A 12,426-nucleotide genomic window follows, 5' to 3' on the forward strand; every position below is an offset into this window, starting at 1 on the left:
CATGCATATATATAAGTACTGAGGTTTATAACTCCCCCCACACCCACTTCTGGAGATAGTCAGTCTATACCCCACTTACACGTCTCTGGGACTACCCCATTCCTCAGACTGTTATGTTCATTATATTCCACAAATAAGTGAGATCATATGATACTTGTCTTTCTCTGTTTGGCCTGTTTCACTTAGGATGACACTTTCCAGGTCCTTCCATGCCGTCTCAAAGAATAAGAGATCTTTCTTTCTTACAGCTGCATAGTACTCCATTGTGTATATGTACCACAGCTTTGTTATCCATTCATCTACTGATGGACATTTGGACCGTTTCCAGATCTTAACTATTGTAAATAGTGGTGCTACAAATGGGGGTCATATATTCTTTCGGATTGGTGTTTCAGGCTTCTTAGGGTATATTCCTAGAAGTAGGTCAAATGGAAGTTCAATTTTTAATTTTTGAGGTAACACCATATTGTTTTCCATAGTGGCTTCACCAGTCTGCATTCCCACCAGCAGTGTACTAGAGTCCCCTTTTCTCCACACCCTCGCCAACACTTGTAGTTTGATGATTTGTTGATGGCCACTATTCTGACAGGTGTGAGGTGATTCCTCATAGTTGTTTTAATTTGCATCTCTCTGATGATTAGTGATGTTGAGCATTTCTTCATATGTCCCTTAGCCATTTGTATGTCCTGTTTGGAGAGGTGTCTATTTAGTTCCTCTGCCCATGTTTAAATTGGGTTCTTTGTCTTCCTTTTGTTGAGTTGTATGAGCACTCTCTATATATTGGAAATTAACCCCTCATCTGATATATCATTGGCAATTATGCTCTCCCATACAGTGGGTTGCCTTTCTATTTTGATGATTGTATCTTTTGCTGTGCAGAAGCTTTTGAGTTTGATGTAGTCCCATGTGTTCATTTTCTTCTTTGTTTCTGTTTTCTTAGGTGATGTGTCAGTGAAAATTCTGCTGCATATGATGTCCAAAATTATGTTGCCTACAGTTTCTTCTAGGATTTTTATGGATTCATGAGTCACATTTAAGTCTTTTATCCATTTTGAGTTTATTCTTGTGTATGGTGTAAGTTGATGATCTAATTTCAATTTTTTGCATGAAGCTGTCCAATTTTCATAACACCATTTATTAAAGAGGCTGTCTTTACTCCACTGTATGCTCTTGCTACTTTTGTCAAATACTAGTTGAGCATATTGCCTTGGGTCCATTTTTGGGTTCTCTGTTCTGTTCCACTGGTCTATAAGTCTGTTCTTGTGCCAGTACCAGGCTGTTTTGATTATAGTGGCTTTGTAGTATAACCTGAAATCTGGTAATGTGATTCCTCCAACTTTGTTCTTCTTTTTCAAGATTGCTGTGGCTATTCGGGGTCTTTTTTGGTTCCATATGAACTGTTGAAGTATTTGTTCTGGTTCTGTGAAGTATGTCATTGGTATTTTGATGGGGATTGCATTGAAACTATAGATTGCTTTGGGTAGTATGGACATTTTAATGATGTTAATTCTTCCAATCCATGAACAAGGTATGTGCTTCCACTTTTTATATCTCCCTCTATTTCTTTTTTCAATGACCTGTAGTTTTCTGCAAATAGGTCCTTTATTTCTTTGGCTAAGTTTATTCCTAGGTATCTTAATTTTTTTGCCGCAATGAAAAAATATGGAACGCTTCACGAATTTGCATGTCATCCTTGTGCAGGGGCCATGCTAATCTTCTCTGTATCATTCCAATTTTAGTGTATGTGTTGCTAAAGTGAGCACTTGATCAGTTTTAAATAATGCTTGGTCACTTGGCTGAATCGGACATGTCAACCAGTGGTCGTTGGCACCATTCAATGCCAAAAGGAATCTCCAGTTTGGAGTGTGGTGAGGAAGGAAAATTTATTCAGTGAAAAACAACTCAGGTGTAATACAGCACAGTCATATGTTAACCTGGGGGCCAAGGGCCTCTCCAGCTAGACAGCTCTGCTCTGTTCCTGGCTGGTTTGCTCTGCCACATGCTAGTGTGCTTTGCCCTGCCCAAGTCTGCTCTATTCTGTGCCAATCTGCCTTGGCCTGTGGGTTGGTCTGTTCCTGCAAAACATCTCTGTGTTGCAGTTCCAGCCAGGGAAATAGTCTTCAGTCTTGGGTGGAAAGAGACAGTGCTTCCAGGGCCAGAGGAGAGCTTGCTGACAAAGACAGAAGTTTCCACTCCTGGTCCCTGGTCAGTCCAACCCTATGCCAATCAGGACTCCTAATTCTGACAGTTTGACTGTTCTAAAAAGCCCTGTCCTCATTGGTCAGAAAGGAGCTGCTCTGATTGTTGATGAAAAAAGATGACAGGGAAATATAGCTGCACAGCTCTGATTGGATGGAAAACTCCTCAGTTTTATTGGCTGAAATAGGATTCCAGGGAATCCTTGTAAGGGCGGGCTCAGCTGGCAAGATCACAGTGTAGGTAGGTAGTTCAATGCAGGCTTCTCCGGAACAGAGGCTTCTCCCTGTAGAAATGCCTGCTATTTCTTTCTAGGCTGTTTTTCTTTTTTGTTTGTTTTGGTTGGTTTTGATTTGAGCCCAGTTAGCCCCTGGGAGCCCTTTTCAGTAGGTATCGGTTTAGGGTTCCCCGATGTGAGGGCACTGCTCATGCTCAGTTCTGTCAGGAGAGGACATGGATTTCTTGTGAAATTGAGGAAAAAGACTAAATTGACATTTGTGATGATAACTGTGCCTGGATTTCCTGGACGCAAAGTGGTTAGTGTGGAGTTGGGGAAATGGACGACTTCATCGGAAGGCAGGTTGCCGACAAGGCTGAGGGTGGGAGGTGACGGCAGACACGCGGAGACAGGCCAGGAGGGAGCGTGAGCTGTGTAGCTGAGGAACCTGCTCTTCCCCAGAGGCTGGGGAGCCGTGCAAGACAGTCAGCAGGAGGACCACAGTCTCGTCTACCAGCCCAGGCGGCCCACAGGACGGCTAGATGCAGACACACTTGGCCGGGCACCTGGTCCCAGGCCTCTGAGTACCTTCCCCGGCAGGCTCCCCGCGGGGCAGCGCCAGCCTGGGCAAGATGCGAAAGAACAACGCACAGCACTTTCCCAGCGCTTCGCTGAAGCGGGCAGAGCTCTCGCTTGTGCTGAGTCGCTACAGAAAGTCAAGGAATTGGGTGTTTGATTATGCAAAGCTGCAAAGGGGAAATATGCCATCATCCCGTGGAAACATTTGCCAAAACAGGCCTTCCTGTTTGGTTTTCAAAAAGAGCGTAAGTTTGTCACAGACCATCCCTTCATGATTTGAAAGCCTCCCCGGTACCCAGGAGGAGAACAGGATGCGGAAGGTGACACAGTGGCTTTGTGCCCCTCAGGCGGGTCGGCGTCGGCAGGTCAGCCGGATCAAATGAAGGGCACTTTAGGTCAGGGCTCCGGGGGCAGGCAGGAGGGGAGGAGCCCCGTGCACATGTTGGTAAAGGAGGGCTCTCGGGAGAAACGGGAGGAATGGGGGAGCAGGGCAAGGCAGGGGATCTCGCTGGAGCAGAAAGAGTGTCCCCCACCCCTCTTGTCCACCAGGGTGGGCATGGAGCCTAGGAGGTACAATTCGGAGTCAAGATGTACAAGTTTTTCTTAAACACCCAACTTTTTCACTAGATGTAGAAGCTCGAGCAAGGTACTTAGATTTTCTCACACATACGAGCTCAGTTTTTACTTCTGTAAAAGGGGACTGTTGCCGCCTCCCTTAGAGGAGAGCTGTGACCTTAAGTATGATGCTCAGCTCAGGGTTCACACGCAATGATGGTTAATAGGTGTGAACTGAAATTAGGACTGAATTTCTTTTTTTTTTTTTTTTTTTAATCCTCACCCGAGGACATTTTTCCATTTTTTTGTTCAGCTAGAGCGGGAGGGAGAGAGAGGAAGAGAGAGAAAGGGAAACATCGATGTGAAGGGACACATCGAGTGGCTGCCACCCGCACGACCAACCAGGGCCGGGGCCAAACTGCAACAGAGGTACGTGCCCTTAGCGGGAACCGAACCCGGGTCTCTCTGTACTGCAGGCCGACGCTCCAACCGCTGAGCCAAACCGGCCAGGGCAGGACTGAATTTCTTATGCTTAGTCATCAGTGACTAGGTGTTTAATCAGAAAACTTGCATAGAGTGTGGAGGACAGAAACTACAGATAAAGTTTGTCCTGATACTCTTGGGCAGACACGATCTGGCGTTTGGAATGCAGAGACTTCAGCTTCTTTTGATCTGAGTTATTCAGGGAACGAATTCAACTTTCTGTCTTGGTCCTGTTTTGCTTGAAAATCACAAACATTACTGATATGATGATTCTTTCATTAGACAAATCATAGACCTTCTCTGGGTCAGACTTTCTCATCCATAAACGAGATCGTTGGGCAAAATAACCTCTAATTTTCCTTCCAGAGTTTACTGCAATTCTACTACTTTGTGTGGTCATTTTAGAGTGAAATAACCATAGGACAGTACACTTCCAATCAGATTGAAGTTTTCAAACAAACTTGTAACCTTTACAATTCAAAAATATTTCACTAAAACTATAAATTAGAATTCAATGAGCAGCACGAAGATAAGGAACATACATTATTTTCTGTGTTCTTTTGATGTGTTATTTTGCGGTTGAAAATGGCATAAGGCAAGAGAAAAGGTGAGAATTATCTTAAAAAGCTCAGGCAACTTTTATCGTTTCGGAAGAAAATCTGCACGGGAGGGGAAGCGCGCGCCACGCCCCGTCCTGCACGAGGGCGCTGTGGGCAGGGTGGGCTCCACACAGGGCCCTTGCGTCGGAGACACGTCTGCAACACAGACTCTGCGGTAGGGACGTTCTCAGGCTAAGATACATTTATTTCCTGTAAAAGAAACCTGCAACTAAACAAACAGGGTTAGGAGATTTGATCATTTAAATTATTCTAGGGAAATTAAAGAGAATATGTAAAATGCCATAAATTAAATTGCAATTGTGATAATTTAAGAATATTATTTTAACCCTACTATAAAACAATATTGTTATGGTAGTTAACTTGATCTTAAAACATCCTCTCAATGGAAAATATGAAGTGAATAAGAATTTCTTCATGGATTTAAAGATCAGACTTTAAAACATAAAGATTACCAATTAAATCTACATTCAGGATACTAATTCCAAATCCTTAGAAGTATCTTATATTAATTATATGTACAGTTTTTATATTAATTACATGTGTACTGAGTTGTATGTTTTAAATAAGATGTTTCATAGTATGAGAATTAAAAGTTTTTTGAACCTTACAGTGAGATGTGTTATTTTATAAACTCTCCCATAGCTTGTCTCCTTCTGCGAGAAGGTCCTCACACAGCCTCAGGAGTTAGTCCCAGCTGGTGAGGAACCCCTAGAGCGTGGACACCCACTCTTTCTCCACCGGTTCCAGTTATGGGGAGCAGAGGAATGTAAGGACGGGAGGAGGGGTGCTGAGACTCGAGGTGGTCTTACAGAAGTGTTTAGGAATTCGAGTTAGAGATCATGCAGCAGTGCTAGATTCAAGGAAGACACCAAGCGTCCTGGCCAGTGTGTCAGAGCATCAGCTTGCAGACCAAGGGGTCATGGGTTTGATTCCTGGTCAAGGGCATGCACCTCAGGTGCAGGTTAGAATCCCTGGCCCTGGTTGGGTCAATCAATGTGTCTCTCTCACATTGATATTTCTCTCTCTCTCTCTCTCTCTCAATGTCTCTCTCTCTCTGTCTCTCTTCCTGCCTTCCATTCTATCTAAAAAATCATGGAAAAATATCCTCGGGTGAGGATTAACAACAACAAAAAAGAAGACACAGGAGAAACTTTTCCTTTCATGAGAAGAAGTGTGCTCAGTAAGGTGTGAGTAGAGAGTCTGTAAGAAGAGTAGCTGCACCAGTTTGGAGGGGCAAGTGTAACGGGGATCACCCTACTCAGAGCCTGTTTCTCCAGCTCTGAATGCCGGCATCTGAGGTGGAGACCAGGTGTGGCTGCACCGAGCAGCAGAGCAGCAGGGGTGGCCGTGCTCCCTGATGCTCGCCCGAGGCAGCAGCAGGACCCCAAGGCTGGAAATGTCCTAAAGACATCAAAATTACCAGAAGAAAAGTAATCGAATAGATCATAGTTCACATTGTCAAAAAGAGAAGAAAAAGATACATTTAAAAAGTGTATAATAAGAAAATATAACAAAAACAGACCAAGCTAAGACTGCTTAGTAATAATGACGAAAATGAGTTGATGGTTCCTGTTGATATCAGTCAAAGCATATTGAAGGCAAACAAGCATATAACTAAACCAAGAAGGACATTTTTTTAAGCCAGTTCTTTATATGACATTGGGTGGGGTGGAGCAGGGCACCTGCTGGATGGCACAGGGTGAAACGGGGGCGTCTCGTGGGCAAACTGGAACTTAAAGGTGGCCAGGGAGCAGGAGTAGTGAGGACACGTTTCTCCCTGGTGGCCCTGCCTGCCAGGTCCTCTGCTCACATGTGGTTTCTGTCCCCACATGACTGGGGCTGATGGGACAACCAAGCCCCACGGTTGTCCAGGTGCTATTCTCCCTTCACCACGACTCTGCTCCTTCCCTATACTTGCGGCCCAGTTACCTGTGTTTTCCATACTCTCAAGGCGTCTGAACTGGCCTGACATTTGCCCAGGCAGTGTCAGTGCCCAGCCAGGAAGTGATCTTCAGACGACAACCCTTGGAAGACGGACATTTTCTTTTTTAAGAAACAAAAAATATAATCACCAAAGATAATGTTCATAAAAGTTTTATGTTCATAAAAGTGTTACGTAGCATCAAAGTATATAAATAAATGTTATTGGAAGCAGAAAGAAAAATTGACAGGAAATCAACGAAAGTGAGGGAGATTGACATACTTTTATAAGTATTTAACCCCTAATAGGCAAAAAATTAGTGGATATTCAAGATCTAAAGTATGAAATCAATTTTATGTGATGTAATAAATACATAATTATATATACTATTTACTTAAAATGTTCATGGACAACTTAAATATGATTTTATTTACCAAGCCAATCTTAATATAGTCTACAAAATAGGAATTCTTTCACACATTCTCTGATATCAGTGTAATACAACTAGAAGTTAAAAACAAAAAAATAAAAACATATATTTATAAAAATTTATCTTTTTTGGCAAATAAAAAGGCACATAAATAATGCTTAAGAACGCTGCAGGGAGAATGGCGGTTATGGTGTGTTTAGTAAATAATTAAAATGAAAACTCACAAAGATCAAAACACGTAAGATGTTGCTATGGTTTTAATTAGACATAAACGTATAGTTTATTTCTTTTATTGATTTTAGAAAGAGAGGAAGTGAGAGGGAGAGAGAGACAGAAACATCAATGAGAGAGAACACTGATTGCACGCCCTGCACTGGGGATGGGCCCACAACCTGGGCATGTGTCCTGACCGGGAATCAAGCCAGTGACCTCTTGGTGCAGGTCGACACTCAACCACTGAGCCACACCAGCAGGGCAAAAGTATAGTTTAAAATGCTTTTGATATTAATCAAGAAAGAATAGAATAATAAAAGTTAGTCGTTCATATTAAGTTAGAAAAATAAGAGCAAAACACAAACCAGGAGCAAAAGAGAATCTACCACCATATGAGTGGATTTGATAAATAAGTCTGATTTTTTTAAAAAATAATAATGTTGTTTACAGCCTCTAGCTAGTCTTTTTTTTTTTTTTTTTTAAATAAGAAAACCCATGTATTCCCAGATTTAAAAAATGCACCAAGTTTATGAAAAATGCAATGCACCGTTTTATACCAACTGTTTTGAAATTTTTAATTAACTGGTTAGCTCTCCACTGTTGTGAAATACAACTCTTGTGATATACATAGTATTTGCGTACCATATTTTATGTTTTATTTCTGGACTTTCATTCCATTCATTTCATCTGCCTAGATGTCCTAGGACCAACATCACAGTTTGTTTTTTCATTTTAAAAAAGTAATAACTTTTATAACTTTTATTAAAAAGTTATTACTTTTTTAAAATTACAGTTTACATTTAAAAGTATTTTATATTAGTTTCAGGTGTACAGCATAGTGGTTAGGCAATTATACACTTTACAAAGTGTTGCCCCTGATGTTTCCAGTACCCGACTGGCACCAAGCAGAGTCTGCAATATTATTGACCATATATCCTATGCTACTCTTTACATCCTCATGACTATTTTGTAACTACCAGCACTGTTCGAATTATTGGAACTTTTTAAGACATTTAAGTCTAAGGTAGGTCAAGTTCTCTTTCATCATTTTGCTATTTCTAAATGTACTATAAAATAATTTTGTCTGGTTAGAAATTTTATTAAAATCAAAGTAAGTATGTTATTTGATTTTGGAAGTATTAAGTTATTTGCAAATATTTAGTCTTTTAATAAAAATCATATTTTGTTCCACTGTTTTTTGGGATTTTATTTTGTTAAGTTTTGAGAATTTAAACACATAAGCATAATTATAGATTTATTCTTAGAAACTTTTTCCTATTTTGAATTTTATATTGCCTACTATATTTTTCACTGTAGGTAGCTATTTCCATACATTTATTTTATAGTTAGTCACATAACTGAAATACCTTAGCAATTCATAAATTTGAATTCCTTTTATCAGTTTTCTAGCAGTCAGTCAAATAATACTAATATAAGAAGGAAAAGATAAATGTGACCCTTTCATTCTAGGTATGACCTTTTCCATTTATTTTCTTGTCCTATTGCACTAGCTAAAAGTTTCAGAAAATATTTTAAATATTAATGATAATAACATGCTTTCTTGTATTGCCATAATTTTAAAGGGAAGGTTTTCATATTTTGCTGTGACGTCTGATTTTAATTATTTCAGATACTTTTTATTATGTTAGGTGAGTAGCCTTTTAATTTCACTTTACTATGACATTTTAAAAATTGAAATTTGATAGAACAACTGCTAAGAAAACTATACCAAGAGATATACAGAAACGCTCTAAATAAATCTAGATAGAATCATGAAAACATCTATAAGTATTCCACAGAAGGCAAGAAAAAAAGAAACAGAGGAATGAAAAACTGAGAAAACAAATAATAAATTATTGAACATAAGGACCATCTTATCAATATACCATGCAAACATTAATTTTAAAAAAGTGGGAGTAGTTCTGGCAGGTTTGGCTCAGTAGTTAGAGAGTTGGCCTGTGGTCCAGAGAGACACGGGTTCGATTCCCACTAAGGGCATTTACCTCGGTTGCAGTTTGTCCCCACCCTGGTTGGGGTTGTGTGGGTGGCAACCAGTCAATGTGTCTCTCTCACATTGATGTTTCTCTCTCTCTCTCTCCCTCTCACTGTATACAAAAATGTCCTCGGGTGAGGATAAGAAAAAAAGTGGGAGTAAACTGCATTATACTGCATTATAGCAAAGCAAACTTTAGAGAAAAGACAATTACTGGAGATGAAGAGGAACATTACATAATGATAAGAGAATTAATTCACAAAGAAGGCATAAAGATGCTAAATATGGGTATGTGCAAATTACATGAGATCTCAAAATACAGGTTGCAGAACTGATAGAGCAAAAAACATAGAGAGAGAGAAATGAACGTCCTACTCTCAGTAATTGATAGAAGTATTTGACCAAAAAGCTGCAAGGATATAGAAGAACTGAACAAAATAGTCAATCAAAAGGAAAATACATTAAGAATATATAGAATATTTAACAAGGTAGACAATTTCCTGGACCATAAAACAAATCTAACAAATATTTAAAACAATAAAATCACAGAGCATATTTTCTGACTACTATGTAATCAAACTAGGAAAGACAACAGGAAAATCTCCCAAACATTTGAAAATTAAACAGCAAGTTAAAAAATAATCCATGGGTGAAAGAGAAAGTATAAAAGGATATTTAAAAGATATAGAATTCAATGAAGTGAAAGTACAACATATCAAGATATGTGAGATACTACTAAGACAACCCTAAGAGGAAAATTCATAGTACTAAATGATCAAATTAGAAAAAAAGAAAGGTCTGAAATTAATTATCTAAGTTCCAAATCAAGAAACTAGAAAATGAAGGGCAAAATTAACACAACACAAGCAGAAAGAAGGTAATAATAAAAATAAGAGCAGATTCAATGACATTAAAACAAAAACAACACATACAAATAATAAAACCAAAAGTGGATTCTTTGGTAAAAAATAAAATCATTAAAATTGATAAATCTCTAGTAAGATGGACAAAGATAAAAAGAAAGAAGATAAACACCACCAATATTAGGAGTAAAGCAGGGGACATTACTACAGATTCTTCAGCCATTAAAAGGAAAATAGGGAATAATAATATACATAACCTTATGCTCATAATTTCACCAACTTAGAAGAACAAACTAATTGCTTGAAACCTCTACCAAAATTCAGCTAAAATGAAATAGACAATCGGATAGTCATAAAACATTACAGAAGTTGAATTTGCAGACAAAAAGTCCCCTTCCCCTAAATCTCCAAGCTTATATGTTTTCACTGGAGAATTTTACCAAGCATTTTTTGGTTGGTGTTAATCCCCACCCAAGGATATTTTCCCATTGATTTTTAGAGAGAATAGAAGAGAGAGAGTGAAACATTGATGCGAGAGAGACACATCAATTGGTTGCCTCCCACATGACCCCACCCAGGGCTGGGGATCAAACCTGCAATCCAGCTATATGCTCTTGACCAGGAATCAAACCTGAGACCCTTTGGTCTGTGGGCAAACCCACGACCCCTTAACTGCTGAGCCAATCTGGTCAGGGCAGACCAAACACTTAATGGAGAAGCAAGGTGAATCCTGCGCATTCCTGTTCAGAAAATAGCAGAGGAAGGGACACTTCAAAACTCACCTTATTAAACTAGTATCAGTAGCTGATATTAATACTAGACAAAAAGAGGACAAAACAAAGAGAAAAGTACAGACCCAAATTTCTCATGAACTTAGTTATAAAAATCCTTAACAAAATGTTAGCAAATTGAATCCAGAAAAGTATAGAAAGAATTATATACATAATGCACAAGTGAGACTTCCAAGTATACAAGGTTGGTTTAATATTTGAAAATAAAGTCATGTGATCTACCATATCAACATGGTAAAAAGAAAACTGATATGATCATATCAATGAATGCAGCTGAATCACTTGACAAATTCCAAAAATTCCAATGCTTATTCTTTTTTTTTTTTGGTACGTGCCCCTAGCGGGAACCGAATCCGGGATTCTCTGGTCTGCAGGCCGACACTCCAACCGCTAAGCCAAACCGCCAGGGCCAATCCTTGTTCTTAATGAAAACTCATAAAAGTAAGAACAGAGGGAAACTTTCGAATTTTGATAAAAATGATCCATAAGTGATATGTGTCTATCGTAATACTTAATGGTGAAAGACTGAATTCTTTCTTCTGAGATCAGAAACAAGAAAGAATGTTTGCCTTCATCACTCATATTCAACATAATGCTAGAAATTTTACCAGAACAATAAGAAATTGGCATGCATATCTATAAGAAAAATAACTGTCGTTATTTGTAGTTAACGTTAAAACTTTATTGCCTATATATGAAACCCCAAGACATCATAAAAATAACTCTTGGAACTAATAAGTGATATTAGCAGAGTTGCAGGATATAAGATCAACACAGAAAAATTAGTTGTATTTCTATAAACTATCAACAGACCAGTAGAAAACAAAACTAAAAATAAAATGTAATTTATAATTGTGTCACAAATACTTAGTTGTAGATCTGACGATATATAAAAGATCTCTATGTTGGGAATTTAACACTACAAAAGAAGTCAAGATCTAACTAAATGAAGAAATAACCGTACTCACGAATTAGAAGATTCAATATAGTCAAGGTATGGATTCTCCTCAAATTGATCTATGGGTTTAATGCAATCTCTACCAAATTCCCAGAAACATTTTTTGTAGATATAGACAAGTTTAATTTATAAAGAAAAGCACAGGCCCTAAAATAGCTACAAAGAATATGAAGAAGAAAGTGGGAGATCTCAGTTTATAGTAATTCAAGACAGTGTGGCATTGGCCGGAGGGTGGACACACGAGAGTGGATCAGAACAGGGAACCCAGACTCAGTCTTACACAGACATGTCCAACTGATTGTGACAAAGATCTAAAGCCACTCAGTAGAGGAAAGAGAGATTTTTCAATAAATGTTGCTGGAGCAATTCATCATCCGTATGCAAAAAAAGTAAACATGTACCTAAATCTCCCATTTTATAAAAAAATGAACTCAAAGTGGATTACAAAGTTAAATTTAGTGCAGCTGTGGAATGTCAGGTTCTGGGCATGCCGAAGAGCTCTTGGACATGACACAATAACACAGAGCATAAAAGGAGAAATTGATATAAGACTTCATGAAAAATAAAACTTTTGCTCTGCAAATACCCTGTTAAGATAATGAAAAGA

At 38.8% G+C, this 12,426-nt stretch overlaps 1 non-coding gene across 1 annotated transcript; it reads right to left on the bottom strand.

The window, feature by feature from the left end:
• Positions 1–1,656: 1,656 nt before the first annotated feature.
• On the bottom strand, positions 1,657–1,763 carry LOC118631341. Its single transcript, XR_004959811.1, has one exon. It is a non-coding gene; the product is annotated as a U6 spliceosomal RNA (small nuclear RNA).
• Between the last annotated feature and the right edge of the window lie 10,663 nt (positions 1,764–12,426).

Source organism: Molossus molossus, unplaced genomic scaffold (assembly GCF_014108415.1).
Source record: "Molossus molossus isolate mMolMol1 unplaced genomic scaffold, mMolMol1.p scaffold_m16_p_15, whole genome shotgun sequence".
Lineage (NCBI taxonomy): Eukaryota > Metazoa > Chordata > Mammalia > Chiroptera > Molossidae > Molossus > Molossus molossus.